Source organism: Lithobates pipiens, unplaced genomic scaffold, assembly GCF_037356315.1.
Source record: "Lithobates pipiens isolate NorthernLeopardFrog02 unplaced genomic scaffold, aLitPip1_a1.2 Scaffold_23, whole genome shotgun sequence".
NCBI classification, from domain to species: Eukaryota; Metazoa; Chordata; class Amphibia; order Anura; family Ranidae; genus Lithobates; species Lithobates pipiens.
Genome location: NW_027507785.1, coordinates 70799159 through 70826713, shown reverse-complemented (window position 1 = coordinate 70826713; position 27555 = coordinate 70799159). Strand labels below are relative to the sequence as shown.

The following is a 27555-nucleotide window of genomic DNA, read 5'->3' as shown; positions in this document are numbered from 1 at the left end:
AGAAGCTCCATTGAAGAGATTCCTTCACTTCCTGTCTGGTAAAAATGTTGTCCCCAGTAGATAAAGTGAAATTACAGAAAACAACACCTATGCAGTAGGACCCCCCAACACCCACCACAGTAAGAGTTAAATGCTCATAATAAGCTATAATTATTATTTTATTCCTTCTCCTAGTAGGCTTCCTCTATGCTTTGTGCCTGAACCCCCGAAGCCTCTTCTCGAAGGTGCTCACGTGCTGATGCTAACACAATCCGGGGCCAATAGCCTTACATTGTACGTGAGGACTGCAAGGTCCTGCCCACAACCAAGAGCATCAGAGAGAAGAAGTGAGCGCCTAAAGCCTGCCAAAGCAAGAAAATATTATGCCTTATTCCTCTACCTCCCAGATCTAAAACAGGTACATTTCTATTAAACCCAACATATTTAATATATTTCAGTTTACCACTCTTTAAATGATGACTACATTATTTTTTTATTTTTTTGGGCTTTTTTTTTTCCACCAGCCCATACACCCACAATGCAGCCAAAATACCGTGCACCAATGTGAACCTGGCCTAACACAGCCACCACATCTAAAAATTGGTAAACTGAAATACATTACATTTTTGTTTTTGGGTTTATTATTGCTTTAGCCCATGCAGTGTAGGACAGGGTCAGTGTAATTGTGTTTATTTGTACAAGCCACAAAGTTTAGGGACATTTCTGCTTTTAGCTAAGATGAAAACAGTTTTTTAAGTCCTGTTCATTTTGTTAACCAAGATTTTAGATATTACCTACACACAGAGGAAGCTGCCAATTCTTTGGCTAAATATAATCAGCCTATCAATTTTCTGGACACAATCACCATCACAGAGGCACGTGGAACTTTAAGCCGCTGACTAATTTTGGACTGTTCAAATTGGCAGCACAATAATATTTACATGTATCTGTAGAGTTTCACTACAAGTGTTAAAGAATGACAAAAATCCTACAGCGCTGGTCATTGAAGCCTTCTGACAGACTAGTGCTTGGCTCACTATAAGGTTTTGACCACTGCATAGACCGATGCCTACACTTTACACGTTATACCAAGATCATTTTCCCATCTTGAACACAGATCTGTGAGATACGGATGGAAGTCCTCTTAAATTATGTACGCATAAAAATAACCCCTGATCATTTTCTGACCCACTTCTGTCACCTAAACTCTTTTTCTGAAAAAGCCAGCATCATGAATGTTTGTCTTCAGGGACCAGCAGAAAGTTGAGGCAACAGTCAAACACAAAGTGATTCCATGGTTCTGACCTCATTTATAAGACAGTAGAGTGCCAAATTAATGGTTTATTTTGAGATACTCCATATTTATTAAGTATGTATTCCTTCTGCTGATCATGATGGAGAGCAGATCATATAAAGTGGACATATCAGCCCACCACTAAACCAGACAGCCAACAATATATCTTTAATTAAAAAGACCAGTACAACCCCAATAAGTGGTCATTGAAGGGAGGACATCCACATTAATTAAAGCAGACGTTCACCCTCGTCAAATGCTTTAACTTTCCTGATCCCCCAAACAAAACCCAACCCCCTGCATTATACATTTGGATATTTTTTATTTATGTTTTTTAAATTATTATATAATTGCACTAATTCGTTTTTTTTTGTTTTTTTTATTATTATTTTTATTTGCATTTCACTAAAAAACAAGGGACATCAACATTTCTTAAAGTGGACCTTCACCCTGTTCAATGGCTGAGATTTACTAAAACAGGTGCACACAGAATCTGGTGCAGCTGTGCATAGTAACCAATCAGCTTCTAACTTCAGCTTGTTCAATTAAGCTTTGACAATAAGCCCCGGGTTCACACTGTCCCAACTTGTCATGCGACTTGAGAGTTCCAAGTCGTTCTAACTTAGATAAAGTTTCCTGCACTACTTTTGGTGTGACTTCAATACTACTTGCATTGACTTCTGTTAAGGAAGTCATATGCAAGCCGCAATAAAGTCACACAGGGCTGTGAAGATCCAAAGTCGTGGCAGTGTGAAGTCCATTGGTTACTATGCACGGCTTTACCAGATACTGTATGCACAGTAAACCCTTGACTTCCCATAGTTTTCCTCCTCCCCACGATTGGACATTTACATGTTTTCTTATTTAAAAATACCTTTCCTGCAGGACTTCACATTTCTGGTTGTCTCACCTAGGCAATAATGACCCCACCCAACTTCCCCTGAAGACCCCTGGGATACTAAATTCAGACATACCAGGAGGTTTTGAGGCAATCTCTACCACAGTGTGCATCTCCACCACTCCAGATGTGCTTCAGCATCAGGAGGTGGCTGTAAGAACAAGTAAAAGACACATGGCCCCCTGATGGCATAAGAAGAAAGGATGACAGTGTGGAACTCAGTGTGTAGCGATGGATTGGCAGATTACACCAGACAAGGCTGGATTCACTGGGCATGTGAGCATGGTTTTTGAGGACAGTCCAGTGGACAAGGTAAGAGGGGAATGAAATAAACTACTGGAAAATATTTTCAACATATAAATGCAACTACAAAGATCTTTGGGTATCCAAATTGTTATCCAGCCAGTTGTTGACTGAAGCATTTACAATGCGCACAAAAAATACAGTCTTCCTAATGTCCTACTGTTGTAGATGGCAGTATAACCCAGTGGTCAAAACATACCAATTTTTGCTGTGTCCTTCAATGAATGGAAAATAAATCAAGTATTTTAAATGCTTACTTGCAGTGTTTTTGTTTCCTTTCCATAAACATTTTTTACTTTCAAAATTGAACTTGCTAGCAGTGGCGGCCCATCCATGGAGGGCGCATGGGCGCCGCCCCCCCTCCATCCATGTATCCAGCCCCCTGATCTACATACAAGGACCCCAGACCACGGATTCCAATGGGGATGGGTGTTTTTTTTTTAAGCATGTGATTATAGCCAAAGACTCTAATAGGCTTCAAAAAAGGTTGAGCTTAGGGCACAGAGCCCTGTGCTCTGAGCCCACCCAGTTGTGTGACAACAGAGAATGAATATTCCCTATTCTCACACTAATCCTCCTCCTGGCCATTCAGGAAGCGGGATTATGAGATCCATTTACCCGATTGGCCAAAACGCCAGGCGATCCTATTGGATGCCTAGGAGGAGGATAGAGGAGAGTGGAGAAGACCTGCCGACCCACCAGCCACCACTGCTTGCTAGAAATATTGATTTTCCCAGGGTTCCAGGGTTCAACCAGGGTTCCTCCAGAGGTTGCTAAGGGTTCCTTGAGCTGTGTCTTATTTACCTCTTATTTGATGGTGCCTACATAGTTCCGAAGCCAATGTCACTTCAAGGAACCAGTGGCATGACACCAGTGATTTTTTTAGCTGTCTGTAAGGGAGTCATTCCTACCACCATTAAAAAAAAAATGGGTATTCTTCTTACTGATCACTAATGTAAGGGGCATTGTTCCCACTGACCATCAATGAATGGTTTTTAGCAGGGGTTCCACAAGGCCTGACAATTATTTTTAGGTTTCTGGAGTCAAAATGTCAAGAAAGGCTGCTTTAGCATGTCTGTGCTAAAAAGGACTGAGGCTTCCTGTAGTGATCAAACTTCTATGCAACTATTTTCAGCCTAGGGACACAGCCCATAGGGCACTAATGCGCAGACATGGCCAGGACAGAGAAGACCTGTTGCGCTGGAAGTAACCACACAGTGAAACCGCGCCATTGGACGGAGGTAGGTGTGCATCTGTGGAAAGGGAAGGGCTAGGTTAGGTGAGGGGGCAAAAAGTATAAAGGCACTTTGTTTCAGGGTTTTGTGTTTTTTTAAATAAGTAGAATCAATAGAATTCCATATTAGCTGCAGTAGTGAGGACAGCTTCTTCTCTCTAACTGCACATTCCACAAGTTCACAAGCACGTAGCTGACCAGAAAAACAACCTTTTGTTTACCGTTTTAGTTGACTTTGCTAGACATCATTTGCCAGGTGAAAGTTAAACTCCAGTGAATCATGAACATTTGCATTTCAACTCAACCAAGGGACACAGGGGTTGATTTACTAAATTTACCTGCAGAGTGAGTCTAACTCTCATCATGGGCAGCATTATGGCTCAGTGATTAGCATTCTGCCTTACGGCACTGGAGTTCTTCATTCAAATCCTAACCGTGACACAGGGGTTTATTTACTAAAGGCAAGTCCACGTTGCACTACAAGTGCACTTGGAAGTGCAGTCGCTGTAGATCTGAGGGGGACATGCAAGGAAAATAAAAAGTTGCATTTTAGCTTGCACATGATTGGATGATAAAATCAGCAGAGCTTCTCCTCATTTCAGATTTTCCCCTCAGATCTACAGCAACTGCACTTCCAAGTGCACTTGTAGTGCAAAGTGGATTTGCCTTTAGTAAATCAACCCCATTATCTGGAGTTTCCCCTCTGCTTGCCTGGGTTACCTCTGGGCACTATCTTCTTCTCCCAAACTCTTAGACATGGTGGTAGCTTAACTGTATCCTGTCCAAATTGGTATTAGTTAAAGTGATTGGAAAGCTTATATATTTTTTAATAAAATAACATGTCATACTTACCTTACAGCTGCCCTGATCGTCTTCCTCTGGTTTCCCCTGCCAGTGCCCCTGGCCCCTCCTCTTCAGCGAGTGCCCTCATAGAAAGCCACATCTATTGACACACACAGCTAAGCCCCGCCCCTGCATCAAAATTTGATTGACAGCAGCGGGAGCCAATGGTGTAGAGTAGGGGTGGGGCAATACATTGTCTCAACACATTGAATTATATATCTTGAGATATAGTGACATCTGTCACACTGCATAAAATTACATTGATACAATACATAAAATATGTATTGTGAGAACAGGGCGCATAATGTGTCAAGTCTGCCTTGATCAATTCTGATCAAAGCAGCTCAATCCACCTGGTGTGAACAAACTCTTACACCTGTCCGTGGGTTACCACCTCATCCCTTTTAATCAGGCTGGGTTCACACTGGTGTGCTGTGCGAAATCACATGTGATTTGCAGCGCACTGCAGTGCAAATCACATGTGATGCCTATGCAATGCGATGTCAGCCGTACTGATAGTATGGCTGAATTTGCATCTCATCCTGACCAAACTGGCACAGGACCCTTATTTTAGTCACACCCATGCGATCCGAATCCTGTCCGAAATGTCAGTCTGCACTGCGATATGCGAACTGAAATGTGGCTGTCATTAGCATCGTGCCTATATGAACCGGGACTGAACCTGAACACATTAATTACACAGGTTCTGAGGGTAATTTAATGCAGAGTTTAATTACCACCTTAGTGAATTTAATTACCACCTTAATCAGCCACAGAACCTGTGTAATTAATATGTGTTCGGTTTTGAAGGGATGAGGTGGCAACCTTATCTGGGGGGCAGTGGGTGTTGTCACCTCTTCATATCCCTGTGACGCCAATACAAACAATTCGGGGTACTGCTGTGACCAGGACAGAAAAATCATCCCAATATGGCCACAGATGGCAATAAAAACCACAGGGTTTAACCCTTTCCAACTCTAGAAAATACAATACAAAATGTAGAAAATGCAGTCACCAGATCCAAGCCGGAATATATACATTTTTTTCTTGGGTTTAGATACAATTTAAATGCAACAGGGGGTAGTATGATGTGTGTTTTCACGCATCGCAAAGCAGGGCCATCCATAGAATCGTGATATTATGCCAACATGTTGCATAATATTGCACAGCTCCAGTCCAGAATGCAGTAACACAGCATTCTGGTGTGAGCATGACACACAAACGAATGTTTTCTGTGTGTTATTGCAGTTACCTGCATTTATCCATGAGCACAAATCGCAGGTAACTGCACATAGTGTGAACAGTCCCTAAAGGAAATTGCTTACCTTCAATGGGAACTGCTGTTGTCTAGTCTCAGGGCAGCGAAACTAAAGGCGGCCATAGATGGTGCAATTTTCTTTCCTGCAACCACGGGTTGCAGGAAAGATAATCGTTCCACTCCCTCACTCACTGAGTGTGTTGATGGGGAATGACTCCCTGACGGGCAGTCATTCCTGTTGTGAGAACACATTGATTATTGCTAGCAATAATCGCATGAAAAATCCAATATGTTGGGTCTCAGCCAGCATAGATGGTTTGAAGCTCATCTGGTCCCTGCTAAACCGGCCAAGATTTGAAGGTCTATGGCCGGTTTAAGTAAAGGTGGCCATCCAGTTCAAACTAATTTTGTCAAAGGAACTGGGTGGAAAATTCTCAAACAGCGCTTGCATCCAATCAGAATACATTAGCTGAGACTGCAGATTCTTCCATCCATGTTTGCTGTGGATGGGGGATTTGAGTGGGGTTATCTAAGGGAACCTAAAAGCATGCATCTTTAAAATGCAACTTCACTTCCCCACCTCCACCTTTTACCTTTTTTTGCTGGGTTACCCACAAAAACATACATGCCCAGTGAATCTAGCAGTGTTTTGCAGGGATCTGTTGCTCTGATGCTGCATACCTGGTCCTGCGCTGTCAGCTTCCAGTTTCTTACAGCCAGCCCCCTGAAGGCAAACATGCAAGAACCAGAAAGGCAGCCAATGCCCTAATAATGTGCCGCAGTGCATTCACTGTGAAGTACCCTGAGACCAAGGCCTTAACTCCCAAGAGGCAACTGTATACCCAACTGTATACCCTGTATACAGGAAGTACGGGGTGGGTTCCCCAAAAATGTATTAAAATAAATGTCTGATAGTGAGGGGAGGTGGGGGGGGTTACAAAGTTAGTCAGATTGAAAAAAGACACAAGTACATCTAGTTCAACCAAAAAAAATAAAATAAAAAATACAATCCCATATACATAATCGTTCACCCACAGTTGATCCAGAGGGAGAAAAAAAAACCCATCAAAGCACAATCCAATTTGCTACATAAGGGGAAAAAATACCTCCCTGATCCCTCAAGAGGCAATTGGATTTTCCCTGGATCAACTTTACCTATAAAATGTCAGTACCCAGATATATTATGAACATTTAGGAAAGAATCCAGGCCTTTTTTTAAGCAATCTACTGAGCTGGCCAGAACCACCTCTGGAGGAAGTCTATTCCACATTTCCACAGCTTTTACTGTGAAGAAACCTTTCCATATTTGGAGATGTAATCTTTTTTCCTCTAGACATAAAGAGTGCCCCCTTATCCTCTGTTTTGACCTTAAACTGAATAACTCAACACCAAGTTCACTATATGGACCACTTATGCGTTTGTACATGTTGATAACATCTCCCCTTAAAGCGGGAGTCCACCGGGACTCCGCGTTTTTTTTTTTCTTTTAAAGCCAGCAGCTACAAATACTGCAGCTGCTGACTTTTAAAATAGTGACACTTACCTGTCCAGCGCGCCCGCGATGTCGGCACCCGAAGCCGATCTCTAGGTCGCCTGTCGGGTCCTGCCGCCGCCATCTTGGGTATGGGAATCAGGAAATGGAGCCTTTCGGCTTCATTTCCCGGTTCCCTACTGCGCATGCGCGAATCGCGCTGCACAATAAGGACGCTCCCCGCTGCCTCTGGGATCTGTGTGTTTCCCAGCAGGCAGCGGGGCACTTGCGGGAAGGGGCGGGCACTTGCTGAAAGGGGCGTACGTTACGCCCCTTTCCGCAGAGAGCTATCCCGGAAGTATAATAATAATAATATCTCTTTCTCTGGAGTCCATACCCCTCTTAATACAAGAAAGGACTTTGCTCGCTTTGGAAACCGCAGCTTGGCATTGCATGCTATTATTGAGCTTATGTTCTACCAAAACCCCCAGATCCTTCTCCATGATGGATTCCCCCAGTTGCACTCCCCCTAGTATGCATATTCTTAGCCCCCAAGTCCATTACTTTACATTTATCAACATTAAACCTCATTTGACACTTAGTTGCCCAATTAGACAGTGCATTGAGGTCAGCTTGTAAATTGGAGACATCCTGTAAGGATGTTATTCCACTGCATAACTTGGTGTCATCTGCAAAGACAGAAATTGTACTTTTAATCCCAGACCCTATATCATTTATAAAGATATTAAAAAGTAAGGGTCCCTCTCACCAGCAGAAACTAGCCACATACCTATGTATTGCAGCTAAACATACAATAGCATGGAAAAAGCCGGCTGTTTCATTTCCGGAGGTTAAAAATACCTTGACGACCCTCATGATTCATGAAAAAATGTCCAGTATCCTCCATGACTCCCAAATTTCTTAAGGTGTGGGCCCAGTGGTAGTCCTATGCATGCCCCACTTAGCACCCGACCAGTCTAGGATTCTCAAACTAACTTGACCCCATCCCAAGCCTGAGGGACCTTTCTTTTTCCTTCCCTTTTCCCCTTTGCCCCCCCCCCCCTTGCCTGCCACTCTGCTCTCCACTCACCTATACCCCCATTGTTGTGTGTGTGTGTGTCCCCCCTTTTTTTCATTTTATTTTTCCCCATTATTCTGGACAGCTCTGCTCCCCCTTACCTACATTAGCCCCTAGGTCTATAGGCTCAGGCATAACGCACGGACCCCCGGCCTCGGCCTGAGGGTCAGAGTTAGCCTATAATTTATACCTTTATAACACGTTTTATTTTGTATCTTTGCGTGATCTTCTGTCTTATGCTTCCTTTTTTTTTTCTTTATGTCAATAAAAAACATTGTACCAGAAAAAGTAAGGGTCCCAACACTGAACCTTGGGGTACACCACTTAAACCATTCCGAGTAAGAATCATTAACCACTGCTCTCTGAATTAGTTTTTTTTGCCAGTTTTTCTATCCATTTAAAAATTGATCTTTCCAAGCCTGTAGACTTTACCTTACACAATAGTTGTGTGTGGAGAACTGTGTCAAATGCTTTTGCAAAATCCAAGTACACCACATCCACAGCCACCCCTCTGTCCAAGGTTTTACTTACCTCCTCATAAAAAGAAATCGAGTTTGTTTGACAACTTCTGTTTTTCATGAATCCATGCTGTGAAATTATAGAAAGCAGGTGGTGAGGGTAAAGGTCCACTTTAAAAAAACTTGAGCCAAAAAAGAGGTAGCACTTTAACTACAAATGTTCTGCATTGATGGATGGCTAAGACTTCTCTTTTGCTAAAATAAATTATTGTAATAAAAATGTAACACACAGTTAAAAAAAAAAAATAATGTAAAACAAATTCTCTGCAAAAAGTAAAAAACAAAAAGAAAATATAATTCTCTTCTGCAACAACATCTGAAATTGGAAAGTTTTGTGGTTTCCATAATCAAATGTAAACAGGAAATCAAAGTAATTGCAAAAGAAAAAAACGGCAAAAAAAAAAATTTGATATAAAAACACAAGAGGGGAAGGCATGTATGTGTCCTTCTGTATGGCTGTCACGTCCCCACCATATAAGGTCAGCTGAACGGTCTTGTCTTTCCTTGTCTATTCTTTATACAATAGGATAATGTCAAGAAGCCGCTTCTCTCATGGGTATTATCTAACAGAGATTCGTCATCTGATACAACCTGATCTTTTTTGGTTATTTATTTAACAGAGGTTGTTTATACGTCTCATGTGAGCGCTCAACAAGGCAGACCACCTGCTTGCAAAGTGGCATTTTCCTGCGCAGACAAAGTGGTTACAGCTTGTGCTATTTTTTCAGGGTTATTCACAGTTCTGTTGGGTTGCCTCTCCTATCTACCTAGACTGAAGGATTATTTAAAGTGACCCTGTCGCTACTGAAAAAAAAGATTAAATAAAGGCACCTTGTTGAAGAAGGAAGTTAGGTTGAGGGCTCACTAATATCATGTGCAGTGGGCAGTGTTGCTCAATGCAGGCCAAACACAACAAGTAAAATTCAATGGACTTAGTTAAAGCCAAAGAGCTGTGTTTGTGTGCAATGGGCCAAAGTGGGACATATTAGAATGCGGTACAATGCCTCACAAGAGAAAAATGCACAGCAATGCAACACATCAACACACACTTAATACATTGCACATGGTAGATACCCAACCTACAACATAAGTTTCTTAAAGAGCGCTTCTGATATCCAACACTTCCGGGTGCGTAGAATATTTCCCCCTAGGTATTTTGGTCCCTTTCACTGGTATTGAGAGAGAGCCAAGAGAGAAAAGATTTAACACACTGCCTGCCGATAAAGTAAGTACAAAACTACTTCCTTTACACTACAGGGAGCCTTTGTTTTTTTATATTGTCCCATGGCGACAGAGTACCTGTTTGAGTGATCAATGTAATTTTTGTCCAAAATACATTAATTACATGACTGTCATGTTTTACAGGATTGTTGCACCTTATTTTCATGCACAAAAACTATTTTCTATCAATTTGAGCAAACTGAAAAAGAGGAAGTTAGGCACACACTCTGGCCAGCACTACTAAACAGAAGGCTCAATTTCACAGACTACATATGTGATGAGAAAATATGAGCACTAAGTCTATATAGATTGTAAAAACTAAAAACAGAAATACAGAAACAAAGGGTCAAATTGTGAACATCATTTGGTGATCTTAGCTCTACAAGAGAGTGCAGATTGAACTTACTTCCTGTTGGTCTAATATATAACTAGTCCCTTCAATCGTTAGAAGAGGCTGCACGTGCCTTTCTGTAATATAGTTTTCATAAAAGTGAGTTTTATAAATGATCAGATACTGACTAGATGTTACTGGTGTCCCTCTACTCTCTACAAACCTTTTCCCTCAGTATCTGACCACTGTTGGAGATTTGCAGGAGCCAACCATACTCCACCTTTGGTGGACTTGCCACAACATCTACTAGCACTCCATTTTTAAACTGTGTACACAAATTACAGGAAACTACTTTCCATATTCCCTAGACCAGTGTTTCTCCACCCTGTCCTCAAGTACCCCCCCCCCCCCCCAACAGGCCATGTTTGCAGGTTTTCCTTTATCTTGCACAGGTGCTTTAAATAAGATTCAATGGCTTGGTATTTTGGACAGCTATGTAATCAAAGAGAAATTCACAAACATGGCCTGTTGGGTGTACTTGAGGACAGGGTTGAGAACCACTGCTCTAGACCACTGAAGGCAGCAAAAAAGGCCTCATACAATTAATCCTCTCTGCAGTGAGGGCACTGAATCCATGATGTTGGAGAACACCTACTATTCCACATATTAGGAATTGATCAAAGAATTTAATATGGTCATGATAATGGAGGAACTAGCAGCCCACCTGCACAACCTTTATCCAGTCTTTATTGTGACCCAGGGTGGATATAAATTTTAATTTTTTTTAAATCTAAAAAAAAACGGATTTTTTTTAATTTAAATCGATTTTTTAGATTTTTAACAAATGTATTTTAATAAAATACTTTTGGAGTAAAAATCTATCTAAAGATAGTTTTATATGTAAGATACATTAATAGTTTGGTTTATTCATGAAATGGAGCTTAGGTATGTAGCAAGAGGGTGTATAGTCTGCAATATTTACATTTTTGGTAAACTCATTCAATTAATCCAAGCTCTGCGAACTTAGATAACATGCACTGCATTAATTTACACAATGTCACAGTAACCACAAGATAAACCAAAGTTCAGGAATATTCCTTTATCCCATTGTTTTGCAAATCTATGTACACTACAAACTGTATGATTGAATTGGTTCCGATATCGCTGTTTTACTAGCCTGACCGCTTATTATTCTAAATAGGAAACCTTAATTTTGTTTGCAAATATTAATGATTCTAACTACCAGCAAGAATAAGTCCTTACATTTAAAGAGCACCTGTCATTTCACACTTGTGCAAATTTTTCCTGTGACTTTGGACATCAGAGTCGCATGACAAGTCATACCCCATGATTCCCAATGATAACCATTCATATCTGTGCGACTTCAAGTCGCACCAACTTCAAAGCAGTCCCTGTACTACTTTGGTCTGACTTTGATGCGAGTTGAGATCCACAGACCTCAAGTTTACACAGGCATTCCCTGAAATCGTGGCAAAAATCGCATTAAAATCATGCAACTTTCAAGTTTCAGCAGTGTGAAAGGGGCCTAAGGAGGAGTCTGTCTCCCACCTCTGTGCATTACTTTTGTACTTGTGTTAAAAAAATCTAAATAAAAGTGTATTCTTTAAAAATATATATATATCTTTCTAGATTAAAGAGGAAGTAAACCCTGATGGGTTTACTTCCTCTTTCATTCCCTGCAAAGGTAAAGCATAATGGACTACTATGCATCGCATAGTAGTCCATTATGTATCACTTACCTGACACAGGAGCCAGCGAAGTCACCGCTGTCCCCTGTAGTCCGGCGCATCCATCTTCTCGGTGGGGTCTCGCTGCTCCGCTGCTGTCATTCGGCAAAGCTGCGATGACGTCACTCCCGCGCATGTGCACGGGACCCGCCACTCACGGCATATCGCCGTTGACCGCGGCACACTCAGTGCGCCTGCGCGCCACGGTCTAGGGCGCATGCGCCGTAGACAGCGGTGCCTGTCTTTCGGCAAATATCTCCTAAACTGTGTAGGTTTAGGAGATATTTCTTGGACCTACAGGTAAGCCTTACTCTAGGCTTACCTGTAGGTCAAAGTGTGTTGTAAGGGTTTACAACCGCTTTAAAGTGTATCAAATGTCAATACCATGTACTGTATGTAACAGATTAGGGAAGGAATACACTCATAGCCCCTGTACACACGGTCGGAGATTTCCACAACCAAATCCGTCGGATTTTGCCCGTCGGATTTTGTCCGTCGGATCTTGTCCGAAACTGCTGCATACACATGGTCGGACAAAGTTGGCGAAAAATACGATCTTTCAGAACGTGATGACGTAATTTCGTTACGATGGGACTACATTCAGGCTAGTAGCCAATAGCTTTGATGTAGGAATTTGATCTGAGCATGCGTGGCACTTGGTCCGATCAAAATTCTCTACACGTGATTGGAGTATGTCCAATCGGCCCAGTTGGTTGGGAAATATTTCCAACATGTTGGAAAATTGGGTCCGACGGATATTCCGACTGAATCAGTCCGATGCATACCACACACAGTCGGATTATCCGACGACACGGTCTGATAGGATACATTCCGATGGATTCTCCGACCGTGTGTACAAGGGCTTAGGAGTACCTCCTCACAACAAGTATTACTAACTCTGAAATACTAATTGCACCCCAAAAAAGAAGTCCAATCCCATCATCCAGTCATTCAATATCATTATTTGACTACAGCCAGCTTCAGTGGGTTTTTAAGAGGCTTTCACACCCCAAGTTGGGCAGAAGCAAATCCAACAAGTCAGTGGGTAACTCAATACACCGGATTCTGCCTATACCTAAAAATAGGATTTTTTCATCAAGCTTACCTGTAAAATCCTTTTCCTTGAGTACATCACAGGACACAGAGCGAGGCTATTATTCCTTACTTACTGGTTATACTCCTATCTCCAGGTAAATGGACACTGGTAGACCAAAGGTCTTTAGACAGGAGATGATTCCCTATATCACCCCCCCCCCCCATACAGGAAGTACTTCAGTTTTGTAACCCATCCATAAAACAGTTTTATTTCTGGCACTTGCCGGAAATGTAACACTCCTATTGGTTGTGCTCTCCACCAAACTGTCAGACCATCCAATGGCTGGTGTTGTAACTGATCACATGTGCAGCATCATGGCAGTTGTAGATTAAATCCTCAAAAATCCTCAATCCTCAAAAAGAAGTGAGGGACCTCTGTGTCCCGTGATGTACTCAAAGAAAAGGATTTTACAGGCAAGTATGATGAAAAAATCCTATTTTTAGGTATAGGCAGAATCCGGTGTATTGAGTTACCCACTGACTTGTTGGATTTGCTTCTGCCCAACTTGGGGTGTGAAAGCCTCTTAAAAACCCACTGAAGCTGGCTGTAGTCAAATAATGATATTGAATGCTATTGAAGGCTATTATTTCTACTTACCAGGATGTCCCAGAGCAATAGTCTTGAGGAGAGGGAAACACCCTGCCAAAAAAACAATAGCCATCAGACCTATACGGCAGCCCATAGTACACTGCGGCCGAAAGCCGAATCCTTGGCTGCTTGAACATCCACTTGATAAAATTTTGTGAACGTATGCATTGAAGACCAGGTAGCAACCTTACAAAATTGAGCCACAGATATCTGATGATCGGAAAGCCCAGGAGGTTCCTACACCCTTGGTAGAATGAGCTCTCACCCTGAAGGGAGGAGCCATATGTTTCAGGCCATAGGTGTGAATGACCAACTGGTGGACCCAATTGGCAATGGAAGCTTTGGAAGCTCCCTGCCCCTTCTTGGGTCCTTCTGGTAAAATAAAAAAAAAGTCTGAACCTCAGATCTCCACAGATCTAGACAAATAAACTCTGACTGTCCAGGCAACGTCCAATGAATGCAGTCTTCTCTCTTCCGCCAAACGCAGCTGAGACAAAAAAAGAAGGCAAAACAATGTCCTTATTCAAATGAAAGGCAGACACCACCTTAGGCAAGAAGGATGGAACAGGTTGTAACACGACCCTGTCGTGGTGAAGGGTCAAGTATGGTTCCCTGCAAGAAAGCGCCGCCAACTCCGACACCCTTCTAGCTAAGGTGATGGCCATCAGGAAGGCTAGCTTGCGTGACAGTGAGACAAATGGAATTTCCTTTATAGGCTCAAACGGTTGTTTCTGTAACACAGACAGTACCAGGTTTAAGTCCCAAGGACGCATAGGTGACCTAATGGGGGGAAGCAAATGAGTTACTCCTTGCATAAAGGTTCAGATCAGTGAATGGGAGGCTATGACCCTTTGGAATAATACTAACAAGGCCAAAATCTGACCTCTGATTGTACTTAAAGCCAATCTGATTTCCAAAGAGAATTCTCCCAATCACTTATTTCCAAGGCTGACATTTTCTGGCTTCACACCAAGCAATATAGGCTTTCCAGATCCTACAATAGATCTTCCTAGTGACCGTTTTTCTGGCATTCACTAGGGTAGACACCGCCGGTCCCGATATGCCACGATTCTTTAACACCCTGGCTTCAAAAGACATGCAGTCAAATTTATAGACTGTAAATTGGGGTGGAATATAGGACCTTGAGACAGTAGATCGGGGCGGCCTGGAAGCGTCCATGCCCATCTATCGCCAATTTCACGATCTCTGGGAAACAGGGACTTCTGGGCCAGGCTGGTGCCACCAGGATGGCTGGAACCCCCTTTCTCTGAATACTGCGCAACAAATGTGGAAGGAGACGGATCGGGGGGAAAGCATAAACCAGGGAGAACTGATTCCTACTAGAGCATCTGCTCCAATTGCCAGGGGATTTCTTGTTTGGGATCCAAACTATTGTAGCTTGTTATTCCTGAATGCCAATAGATCGACCTCTGGCCATCCCTAAGACTGGCAGATTTCCCAAAACATGTAGAGTGTAGGGACCATTCCCCCGGGCAGATTTGTTGGCGGCTGAGATAATCTGTCTCCAAGTTCTCTACTCCCGGGATATGGACAGCCGATAGAACTGGCACATGTCCCTCTGCCCAGGTTAATATGTGGTTCACCTCTTGAGTTGAACGGCTCATGGTACCACCCTGGTAGTTGACATAGGCCACTGCAGTGACACTGTTGGACTGAACCCTAATGGGGCAGTCCTGAAGCTCCACTGTCCAGGACCATAGGGCCAAACATACCGCCTGTAACTCCTGCTCTGCCCCTGACTATCTCCCCTGAGCTGTGAGCCCCTCTAAGGTCTCTCCCCAGCCCGAGGGACTGGCAACTGTGGTCAGTACTTTCCAAGACACTGGGTGGAAGGAACTTCCCTTTTGGAGGTTCTGATCCTGCAACCACCAGCTTAGGCTTAAGCGTACCCGGGGAGATAAGAACATTAGGTACTCCAAAGCTTCTGCTCTCCACTTTTAAGCCAACAAGATGTTTTGTTGTATAGGCTTGGAATGGAATTGAGCGTAGGGAACTGTCTCGAAAGAGGACACTATCCTTCCCAGAAGACTCTTACAGAGCCAAATGGAGGGCTTCCTGGTACCCCTTACCTTATGCGCCTGATCCTTCAGGGCACAGTTCTTTATGGGTGTCTGAAATACGTTTGCCTGGACCGTATCCAGGATCAGGCCTAGATACTTGATACTGGTCTCAAGGCTGACTTTTCAGTATTTATGACCCAGCTTGGGTTTTGTAAATCCTTCACTGTTCAGGCTATACTGTGTTACAGGGCCTGTAGTGAGTGATCTCTGAGCAGGAAGTTTTCTAAGTATCCAAGCACCAAGATCCCCTGGGCCCTTAAAGGGCCCAATACAGGTGCTAGGATCTGTGTAAACAACTGAGGTGCTTTGGGAAGCTCAAAAGTCAGTTCCACAAGCTGGAGATGACGTTCCTCTACGCAAATCACAGGAACCTCTGATGAGGCTGAAAGATAGGTACGTGTAAATATGCATCGTTGATATTGATGGAGACTAAGACGTCTCCCATCTAGAGCAAGGCTACTACAAAGCAGACTGACTCCATCCTGAAGGATTGGATTAACAGATTTGGTTTTAGAACCGTGAACAGGTTAAAATAAAACCCTGTGCCTCTTTCAGACACTGGAACCTGTATGATCACTCCCTGATGCACCAACTGCTCTAGTGCTTGAAACAATAAGTTTCTTTTTGGAGGATCCACAGGAACGTTGGCTCTTAAAAAGCTCTGAAGAGGAAACCTCTGTAATTCCAGCTTGTAACCACGGTACATGTTGAGTTGACCCACTCGTCCTGCACCCCTGTTCTCCAAATGTCCGCAAATTGGAGCAGCCTTCCCCCCTCCACCTGATAGAGTGGGGGCATCCCCTCAAAAGGAGGGCTTGGTGCAGGGTTTAGAAGAGTTCTGGACCCAGGATTTTTTCTGACCCTGGCCCTGCGGCTTGCCCCTGGCTCTAGTTCCCTGTTGGCGGCGTAACTGCCTTGGTGCTGAAATACCTGAGGAAGTCCCCGAGGTTTTAAACAAGGGATGCCTGGTCCTTCTCTTTACAGGAAGTAAAGAACTCTTTCCTCCGGAAATCTTTTGGATGTACTTGTCCAGATCATCACCAAACGTTCCTCATGGAAGGGGAACCCTGCCAATAACTTCTTACAGGGAAGCTCGGCTGACCAGTTCTTATGACACACAAGTCGGCACATGTGTACAGACAGGAGAGCCAGATTAGAGACTTGCTTTATAGAATCCTTTAAGGCATCTACAGCAAAACACAGCGCTCGAGGAATATCTGCCCTATTTTCAGCAAGATCATCCTCCTTGTTAGATCGGTCAGGACATCTGACCTGATCCTTTAACGACTGGCAGACTCCAATTGCTGCGACAGCCAGCTGAATAGCCGAACTGGCCAAAGAAAAGGAAGCCTTTAATAATAACTCCAGTTTCTTGTCAACGGGCTCTTTCAAGCCCTGTGCATTATCCACTGGACAAGTTAAGTTCTTTTTTAAGGAAGAGACTGCCGCATCTGCCATTCTCCATTTCTTAACAAAGTTTTCCTCCATGGAATATAAAAGGGAAAACCTCTTAGCCCTTGTACACACGGTCGGAGAATCCAACGGAATGTGTCCGATCGGACCATATTGTCGGATAATCCAACTGTGTGTGGTCTCTATCAGACTGTTTCTGTCGGAATGTCAGACGGACCAAGTTTTCCAACTTGTCTATAAAATTTTCTAACAACATGCTCCGATCGGACATACTCCTATCATGTGTAGCCTACTCCGACGGACAAAGTGCCACGCATGCTCAGAACAAATTCCTAGACCAAAGCTATTGGCTACTAGCCTGAACATAGTCCCGTCATAACGAAATAACGTCATCACGTTATGTACAATCGGATTTTCCGACAACTTTGTCTGACCATGTGTATGCAACAGTTTCGGACAAAAACTTGTCGGACAAACTCCGTCGGACAAACTCCAATGGATTTGGTTGTCAGAATGTCCGACCGTGTGTACAAGGGCTTAGGAGGACCAAAAATCCAGTCAGGATGTTCCCAATTAGCATACACCGCCTGTTCCAACAGCCAGTGCAAGGGGGAAGCCTGTGCAGCCTGAGGAGGCTTCAGGGATCCAAAAGAGGACAAGAGAGGTTTAGAAACCTCTGCAGAAGGTAACTTGAAGGTAGAAAAAAAACACCTGGGTAAGAGTCTGGATGAAAAGCCTCTGCAATTGAGAGGGGGATACCAAACTGGACATCTTCTGGTCCAGATTGCTCAGAAACAGACTCATCTGTTGGGTCATCTCCTAAGTCCTTAGCATCTAGCTCTTACCATTCCTCAACCCATTCTTGCTCCAATTTAGGAGCCCTGTGTTTTTTGCCACCCTGCGGGATGGAGGCAATCACACCAGCAAAGCTGTGCTCTAACCCAGCTAGTGCTGAGGACAGTTCCTCCCTGGTGATAAAGGCTGAAGTAAGAGCGTTGACTGTAGGCACAATACCAGACAGGCGCAGCGGCTCAGATTGGCCGGAAGCCTCTGGTCTTTCAGGGGATACAACACTAGGGTTTTGACTAGACCCCTCAGGACCTGACCACATACTGTAGGTGTGCCCTTCCCTGCAGTGTTAGCCCCGCTCCTCTTTTTTGAAGACATTGCAAGCCACAAAAAGGGACTACCTGGGTTTAGGTATTTTACCCCAGAAGGAAGACCCTATAATAGGGTTTACCAAGCCCCTACGCAAAAATCCTGCTAAGCACTTTAGCTTGCCAAGCAACACCTGGTGACTCGTGACCCAGGTAAGGAGGAATGAACTGCTGAAAGCAAAAGGTTTTCAGAGCCTGCTCTGTGTCCCACAGAAGTGTCCTGGATGTGCCTCATGTCAGCCACTTTCAGCTTAAATAAGATGGCTGTGCACTGGGACATTCTGCGCCTGCACTCACATGTGAGGTCACAGTCCCATGCACGCAACTAATTCTCGTTGGCTATATAGGGGATAAATTCCTGTCTGAAGACCTTTGGTCTCCCAGTGTCTATTCACCTGGAGATGGAGTATAACCAATAAGGAAGGAATAATAGCCTCACTCTGTGTCCCGTGATGTATGATAAAGAAGCATCATGTTTGGGCCAACTAACCCTTAGAAGTACAATGCCTTGAAAACGTATTCATACCGCTTGACGTTTTCAGACAGGTTGGGGATAAAGTTGTGGACAAGTTTAAAGCAGGGTTAGGGTATAAAAAATATCCCAAGCTTTGAACATTTCACAGAGCACTGTTCAATCCATCATCTGAAAATGGAAAGACTATGGTACAACTGCAACCCTACTAAAACATGCCTGTCCACCTAAACCGACAGGCCGGGCAAAGAAAGCATTAATCAGAGAAGCAGCCAAGAGGCCAATGGTAAATCTGGAGAGATCCATAGCTCAGGTGGGAGAATCTGTCCTTAGCACAACTATTAGTCATGCACTCCACAAATCTGGCCTTTATGGAAGTGTCAAGAAAAAAGCCATTGTTAAAAGAAAGCCATAAGAAGTCCCATTTGCAGTTTGTGAGAAGCCATGTGGGGGACAGAGCAAACATGTGGAAGAAGGTGTTCTGGTCAGATGAGACCAAAATTGAACTTTTTGGCCTAAAAGCAAAACTCAATGTGTAGCGGAAATTTAACACTGCACACCATCCCCACCATGAAACACGCTTTTCTTCGGCAGGGACAGGGAAGCTGGTCAGAGTTGATGGGATGGGGCCAAAGACGGGGCAATCTTAGAAAACCTGTTAAGAGTCTGCAAAAAGACTTGAGACTGGGGCAAAGGGTTCATCTTCCAGCAGGACAACAACCCTAAACATACAGCCAGAGCTACAATGTAATGGTTTAGATAAAAGCATGTGCATGTGTTAGAATGGTCCAGTCAAAGTCCAGACCTAAATCCAATTGCGAATCTGTGGCAGGACTTAAATGCTGTTCAAAGACACTCGTCCATCCAATCTGACAAAGAAAAATGGGCAAAAATGTCACTTTCTAGATGTGCAAAGCTGGTAGAAAAATCCCCAAAAAGACTTGCAGCTGTAATTACCTGCGAAAGGTGATTCTAATAAGTATTGACTCAGGGGGGCTGAATACAAATGCATGTCCCACTTTTTCAGATATTTATTTGTAAAAGAAATTGAAAAGCATTTATAATTTTTCTTCCACTTCACAATTATGTGCCACTTTGTGTTGGTCTATAACATAAAATCCCAAACATGACAAAATATGTAAAGTTTCAAAGGGGTATGAATATTTTTTTAATGCATTGTATGCAAGGTGAATTGAATTGGTTGAACATAAAATTAAAGCCAATAGAGGAACTAAATACTGTGCTTGTCAGGTGATTACTGTAGAGTCTGGGGGTCCTAATGAAATTTCCTCTATGGTCTCTTGCCAGAGGATGCCGCCTATGTGGTCCTAGTGTACAGGTAGAGGGTTATGGGTATGTTTGGTGGATCTTGCTACAAATTATTTAAATATTTTTTCAGGTGTACTAAGCACCAATTAGAGAGATTCGCTATAGGGCCCACACAAAATTTCTTAGCCTATTATAATAGTGATCCACTGTAGTTGTATTAGTAGTGATGGTTGGGAAACTCTCAGGCCACACAGAGGTCAACAAGCAGGCAAAAGTGAGCTTTGTGATGTTGAAAGCTCTCACTGCCTAACACAAAGCTTCAAACATAAAACTCTCTGTGTGAATAGGTCAGCTCATAGAATAGAGAATAGAAAAGGGGTTTCGCTAAGCATAGCTACAGGTCTGCCAAGTCAGGGCAAAAACTATGGTGGTTCACATTGCTCAAGCAACACAAGCAAGAATGGCTGGATGTCTTAGCAACTATCACTCCCAGCATCACATCTGCCCATTGATGGCCAGCATATTCTTGTTGACATTGGCTTTTTTCAATTCCAAAAAACATTGATTTAAGGAACTAGCAAAACAGTCAAATGGTTTTCCAGGTTTTTGCAAGTTCAAATAATTTTAGCAACCAGCGCTCCCATACTGAGCAGCTTAAAGGATATACTGTATAAGCCCAAGACCTAAAATCCCCTATAAACTTTAACATGTTGTTGTGTTTTCAAAAGTAACTTTTAATAGTTTAAATCTGCAGCTTTTAAAGAAAATAATACCTGGTGATCCTGTCACGGAGGACCTTGTTTAGACACTTCCTACTACAACCCAGATAGCAAGAGTAACTTGTCACAAATTTGTGGCAGCGTTGAATTGTAAATCTGTTAACTTTCTGCACATTTTTACTGTGAAGTTGTAGACTTGCAGAGCACTTGAAGCACAAAAGTTCTAGTTGACACTTTTACAATTTGTAACAAATTTGCGTGCCAAGTCTCTAGCATGAGCAAAGTTGCAGTGGTGAGTCTACAGCAAGAAAATTCAGCCACAGTGTCCCCTGTAATGGGATGACTATAATACAACATAATTGAACCCAAACTTGCAGCAGACTTGCAGAATGTTTGCAAAGACTGTTGATCTGGAGTCATGCAATGTGGACCTGTTGCAATTGAGCAACAAACGTGGCAAGTCTAGCAACAGCTTAGCAAGTCATTACAGAGCTAGTCCCACTGTTAACACCACCAGGAAACCCTTCATTTTTAGATTGTAAGCTCTAAAGAGCAGGGCCCTCCGATTCCTCTTGTACCAAATTGTAATTAACTGTAATGTCTGCCCTCATGTTGTAAAGCACTGTGCAAACTGTTGGTGCTATATAAAACCTGTATAATAATAATAATAATAATAATAATAATAATAACAAATGCCATGCACCCATCACTGGAGTAAGTGCATGTAGACAGAAGTCTGCAGGAGATCCACATCACTGAGATACAACAAGAGCAATAAAAAAGTAAAAAATAATTATGTGGGGTTACTTGAAAACCCCTTTAACCACTAGAGATCCGCGCTATAGCCAAATGACGGCTACAGCGCGGACCTCCTTTGCCGGGACGATGTCTATTGACGTCGTCCCATGCACGAGCGGCCTGCTATGAGACTCGCCTGATCACAGATCCGAGCAAGCGGTCGATCCCGACCCCTTACCACGTTATCAGCTGTCAGCCAATGACAGCTGATCATGTGATACAACGGAGCTGGTAATCGGCTATTATGCCTCCTCGAGCTGACAGCGCGAGGAGAAAAAAAAAAGAGCCAATCACCGGCGGCCATGATCGGGACAGCTTACCAGTGCCCACCTGCCCCCCTCAGGAATAAATAAGTGCCCCCGTAAGTGCCACCCAGCAGTGCCCATAGTGCCACCCAGCAGTGCCCACAGTGCCACCCAACAGTGCCCACAGTGCCACACATCAGTGCCCACAGTGCCACACATCATTGCCCACAGTGCCACACATCATTGCCCACAGTGCCACACATCAGTGCCCACAGTGCTACTCACAATATGCCTCAACAGTGCTGCACCCCAGTGCCACATATCCGTGCCCATCAGTGGCATATACCAGTGCCCATCAGTGCCCATCAGTGCCGCCCATTAGTGCCACCTATCAGAGCCACCTATCAGTGCCACCTATCAGTGCCCATCAGTCCCATCTATCAGTGGTACCTATCAGTGCCCCTTTAGTGCCACCCATCCGTGCCATCTTATCTGTGCCCATCTGTGCCACCTTATCTGTGCCTATTAGTGCCGCCTTAACTATGCCTATCAGTGCCCACCAGTGCAGCCTATCAGTGCGCCTCATCAGCGCACTTCAATGAAGGAGAAAAATGACCTGTTTGCAAAATTTTATAACAAACTATTAAACATGCTTTTTTTTTGCATCTTTTTTTGTTTGTTTAGCAAAAAATAAAAATCCCAGCTGTAATTAAATACCACCAAAAGAAAGCTGTATTTGTGGGAAAAAAAATTTCATTTGGGTACAGTGTTGTATGACCGCGCAATTGTCAAAGTGCATCAGCGCTGAAAGCTGAAAATTGGTCTGGGCAAGAGGGGGGTTTAAGTGCCCAGTAAGCAAGTGGTTAAAGTTCCACCTCCAAACATTATAAACTATAACATAAGTCAGGCACCTTTAATCTTAGTGGCATATGATATTTAAAAAAAAAAAAAACATTAAAGTTGAAAATATTAGATACTTGAAGTGTATACGTGTTATAAATTTAAATATATGCGTACAAGAAATAATTATTTGTGAAGGCAGACCTAGATGAATGATGTGTTCTATATAGGTTACATTTCCCCATAATATCGTTTTTACCATGTATCATTTCCCCATCTATGATAATTAGAAGTCTTGGTGTGTTGGCACACCACAATCAGTGACGTTGCCATCTCAAATACAGCTTGCAATAATTTATCCTGGCTCAGCAAACTATTTTTAAGTAGGGACTGCTTTCACATTCCAGTTGGGGGGAACATCTGCTCATATGTTAGGAGAGGCTTACTCAGCTACATTCATTGATATAGGAGTGTGGGTAGAAAATTAAAGGTCTAGTTTGCCCAAAACACAAATAGATAGAATTTAAAAGGTTAAGCTTTTCAAGCGAGGTTAAGCTTTTCATGTGAATATGCACCTTCATACTTGTAGCCTATTCCAACAGAGTGAATTAGAAATGATAAAGTAAAAAAAAAAAAAAAAAAAAACGCCACAGAGGTGAGTATCATTTGCATATTTAATGAGCCCTTTAAAACTACAATCTAAGCAACTCGTTTAGTTTAAAGAAAACCAATCACAACAGAGCTTATGTTACAGTGTTACTAAACCCACGACAGTAAAATCAGTCAAGCATGCTTGTTATACTCACTGTGGAATATAAGGGGTTAAACCTCTGCATTGTGTAAAAAGGCTGTTTGATCCTGTGTTCTTTGATCCTCCCCTTCTTCCACTGTCCAAAAACCATCTCCTGATAAGAGCCTTTGGAGTCACTCTGCACATACTCAGTTTGGTGTGTTTTGCTAGAGAGTTTTTTTTTTTTTCCTTGGGAGGGCGCATGTGATAAGCACAGGGCCAATCAGCACTGTCCAGACAGAGAGTCAGGGGTCCTGCAGCCTTATGGGACAGTCAGAGTTGAATGAAAACTCTTCCAAGCTTAAAACCAGACACTCGTAGAATTCACAAGAATATATATACTGCTGAGGAGAAAAGGTATTTAGCAGTTTATATTTACAAAAATAATTGCATTTCCATGTTCTGTGTACTATGGGAGACAAAATATGATGAATGCAGGGTCCTGGGTTTAGTAACACTTTAAAATGTGAGTAGTTGTTCTTGAATTCTTTTAAAGCTTAGCCTAGTTTTATTTTACCTTTTCTGGTTGCTTCCTTCCCCCTGATCAACATGCTAATTACATGTTTAAATAAGCCAGCTCCATTTTCATTACATGCCTTATTTTTGACCCATTGGCTTCATTACTGGGTCTTTGTGCTTCTATGTGGGATGCAAGCAGATCGGGAGGCCCTAGCAGGCTGCAGTACATAACTTCCTGAAATCAACACAGCACTCTGCCTCGGTACTCTTATTAGCTTTATCACATTTAGGTCTGGTTCACACCTATGCAGGGTGCATTTTGCGTTTTTCAATACATGTTTTGGATCCACTGAAGTCTATGAAACCAAAAACCAGAAAAAGTCCCTGGTCATTTCCATAAAATGCACAGATGTGAACTACATCCATAGGAAACCATGTTAAAAATGGACTGTAGTGCGTTTCTGAAAGACTGAAAATACACAAAAACAAAAAAAATGAACAGGTGTGAACCAGGCCTTATTTAAAATATTTTTCTCAAAGAAAACAATGTCGTCCAGAGCTTTAATTGGGGTAATTTCTTATGTAAAGTCCATCTGCATTTACTAGTCTAATCTAAAACCCATTTACTACCCTCTCCAAACGTTGACAATGCTCCTGTGCAAGGGTGACTAAGTTGTTCCTCATACAGTGGGCAAAATTATTATTTGATCCCCTGCAGATTTTGTAAGTTTGCCCACTTACAAAGAAATGAAGAGTCTATAATTGTTATCATAGTTGTATTTTAAATGATAGAGACAGAATATCAACCAAAAATCATCCAGAAAACATATGATACAAATGTTATAAATTGATTTACAGTTCAGTGAGTAAAATAAGTATTTATTCCCCCACGCAAATCATGACTCAGTACTTGGTAGAGAAACCCTTGTTGGCAGGCACAGAGGCAAGATGTTTCTTGTAGTTGGTTACCAGGTTTGCACACATCTCATGAGGTATATTGGTCCACTCTTCTTTACAGATCTTCTCTAAATCCTTAAGGTTTCTTGGCTGTCTCTTGGCAATTTGAGGTTTCAGCTCCCTCCATAAATGTTCTATAGGATTAGGGTTACTTAATCTTCTTGAACCACTCCTTTGTTGCCTTGGCGGTATGTTTTGGGTCATTGTCATGCTAGAAGACCCATCCACGACCCATCTTCACTGTTCTGGCTGAGGGAAGAATGTTCTCAGCCAAGATTTTAAAATACATGGTCCTGTCCACTGGCCCCTCAATGTGGCAAAGTCGGTCTGTACCCATAGCAGAAAAGCAGCCCCCCTACTGTGCTTGACTGTAGGGATGGTGTTCTTAGGGTCATATTAAGAATTTTTCTTCCGCTAGACATGACAAATTGAGTTAATGCCAAAGAGCTAAATTTTGGTCTCATCTGACCACAGCACTTTCTCCCAATCCTTCTCTGAATCATTTAGATGTTCATTGGCAAACTTCAGACGGGCCTGTACATGTGTCTTCTTGAGGAGGGGGACCTTGCGGGCACTGCAGGATTCCAATCCATGGCGGCGTATTGTGTTACCAATGGTTTGCCAGTTATTTTGTATTTCTTTCATTTGCAAATAATCGCTCCAACAGTTATTTTTCTAACCAAGCTTATTGCTGATGGCCTTGTAGCCCATTCAAGCCTTGTGCAGGTCTACAATCTTGTCCCTGATGTCCTTTGATAGCTCTTTGGTCTTGCCCATGATGGTAAGGTTTGAATGGAAGAAAGATTCTGTGGACAGGTCTCTTTATACACCTTCTTAAGTTGACAAAACGAATCTGTGTACCACATGAGCACATACTGTAGCCAGTCTGTGGGAGTCAGAATTATTGTTGGTTGGTAGGGGATTAAATACTTACTTTACTCACCGAACTGCAACTCAATTTATAAAATTTTTATCATGTGTTTTTTTTCTGAATTTGTGGTTGATATTCTGTCTCTATCATTTAAAATACACCTATGATAAAAAAAATGATAGACCCTTCATTTCTTTGTAAGTGGGTAAACTTACAAAATCTGCAGGGGACCAAATACTTATTTTACCCACTGTAGATACATTTGAGGAGTAAACATTGTCACCCTAAAGCCTTGCATGCACTGCTAGTTTTTTTTTTCATTCAACCTAGCAGGCTAAACAAAAAAAAAAAACTGACCTGCTCAGGAGAAGCTGCTGTACTAACTATGCAATGTTAGTACAGTGATCTCCCCTGTTGTTCTATTGTGTTCTGGACAGGGGGGCGGCCACCCTACAGAGCACTACGGTCAGCAGACCTTTTCCATTCATGCCGTCTTCTGTCGGACTGGCTGCAGAACACACGGTACAAATGTCGGCCGGTTTCTATTAAACTGGCAAATGCCGCCCGACATTTGGCCTGTGTGTATGGGGCTTTACATCAGAAATGTGCTAGAAGTTACATCACTAGGTCATAATAGGTCATAATAAAGTGAAAAAAAGCCTAATAAAAAATAAAATAAATGCAGCCACCACATCAACGGATTGTCCAAAGTTTTTATTCTTGAGTTTAGAAATGATTTAGTAAATGCAATTGCATTAGCAGGGCACACGGGCACAGCATCTCTGATGCCATATGACCTATACAATGCACTATTTACAATGTGCATTTGTAACTAGCCACAGTTTTATAGAGGAAAATACTGAAAAAGTGATAATGTCAGTTTATTCCATGTCTCATTTCTACAGCTGGAAAAGAAAACAAAACAAGCAGAGATGCTGTGTAGGGAAAGATTTAGCTCTACAACTATTATGACTTTAATATTCCTACTATTTTTGTTTGCTGCTTTGGCTCTCGCAAATTTAGAGCGTCTATTCGTTTTATATATTTTCTACCTTTTGCCCCACTGGGGAAATTTGTTGTATTTTTTTGTCCTGCAGACATACAAGGAGATGAAAGGCAGTGCAGAGAAAAACTCAAACTTCAACCACTGTCCTGGGAACGGGTGTTTGCATTGGAAGATTATCTTTTTATTATTGTTCTGGTGACAACAATATCATTTTTTATTTCCACAGGAAAAGAGGGGAGAATAAATGTTCTCAACCCTCACACTACACATAAAATAAAATAAAATAAAAAGTTTGTAAATAATGGATCTTATGGCTTACAGTAAAAGTACATTTAAACTCATTGTTCTTTACCATTTTTGATAAGCAAGGGATAGTTAAGGTAAGGTTATTTTTATTGCTGTCTGTTTCCCCCATTGGGGAGATTTAACCTCACCATTTGTCCTGGTGACTGAAAATCTAAAATTTTGAGTTACAAAAAAAGGACTAAAGAACTTTTCCAAAGGGAACAGCTGTTCCCATGACAAGTATCTAAGTGGGGATTTCCCTTACATTGGAGAGATATCCTCTCACTTTCTGTTGTGTCTTGACAGGTAGTAAAGGAAATCTCCTCAATGAGA

At 42.5% G+C, this 27555-nt stretch overlaps 1 protein-coding gene across 14 annotated transcripts in view; it reads right to left on the bottom strand.

Moving 5' to 3' along the window:
- The window catches only part of FOXP1 (forkhead box P1), a 1079246-nt gene that overhangs the window by 621556 nt on the left and 430135 nt on the right, over positions 1-27555 (bottom strand). For 2 of the 14 annotated variants that reach the window (XM_077451838.1, XM_077451841.1), the window contains one exon: positions 8890-8946. The exons of the other annotated variants lie outside the window; for them this stretch is intronic. The gene's annotated coding sequence lies outside the window, so the exon portion shown is untranslated. The remainder of the gene's footprint in view (positions 1-8889; positions 8947-27555) is intronic. 14 annotated transcript variants of the gene reach the window in all.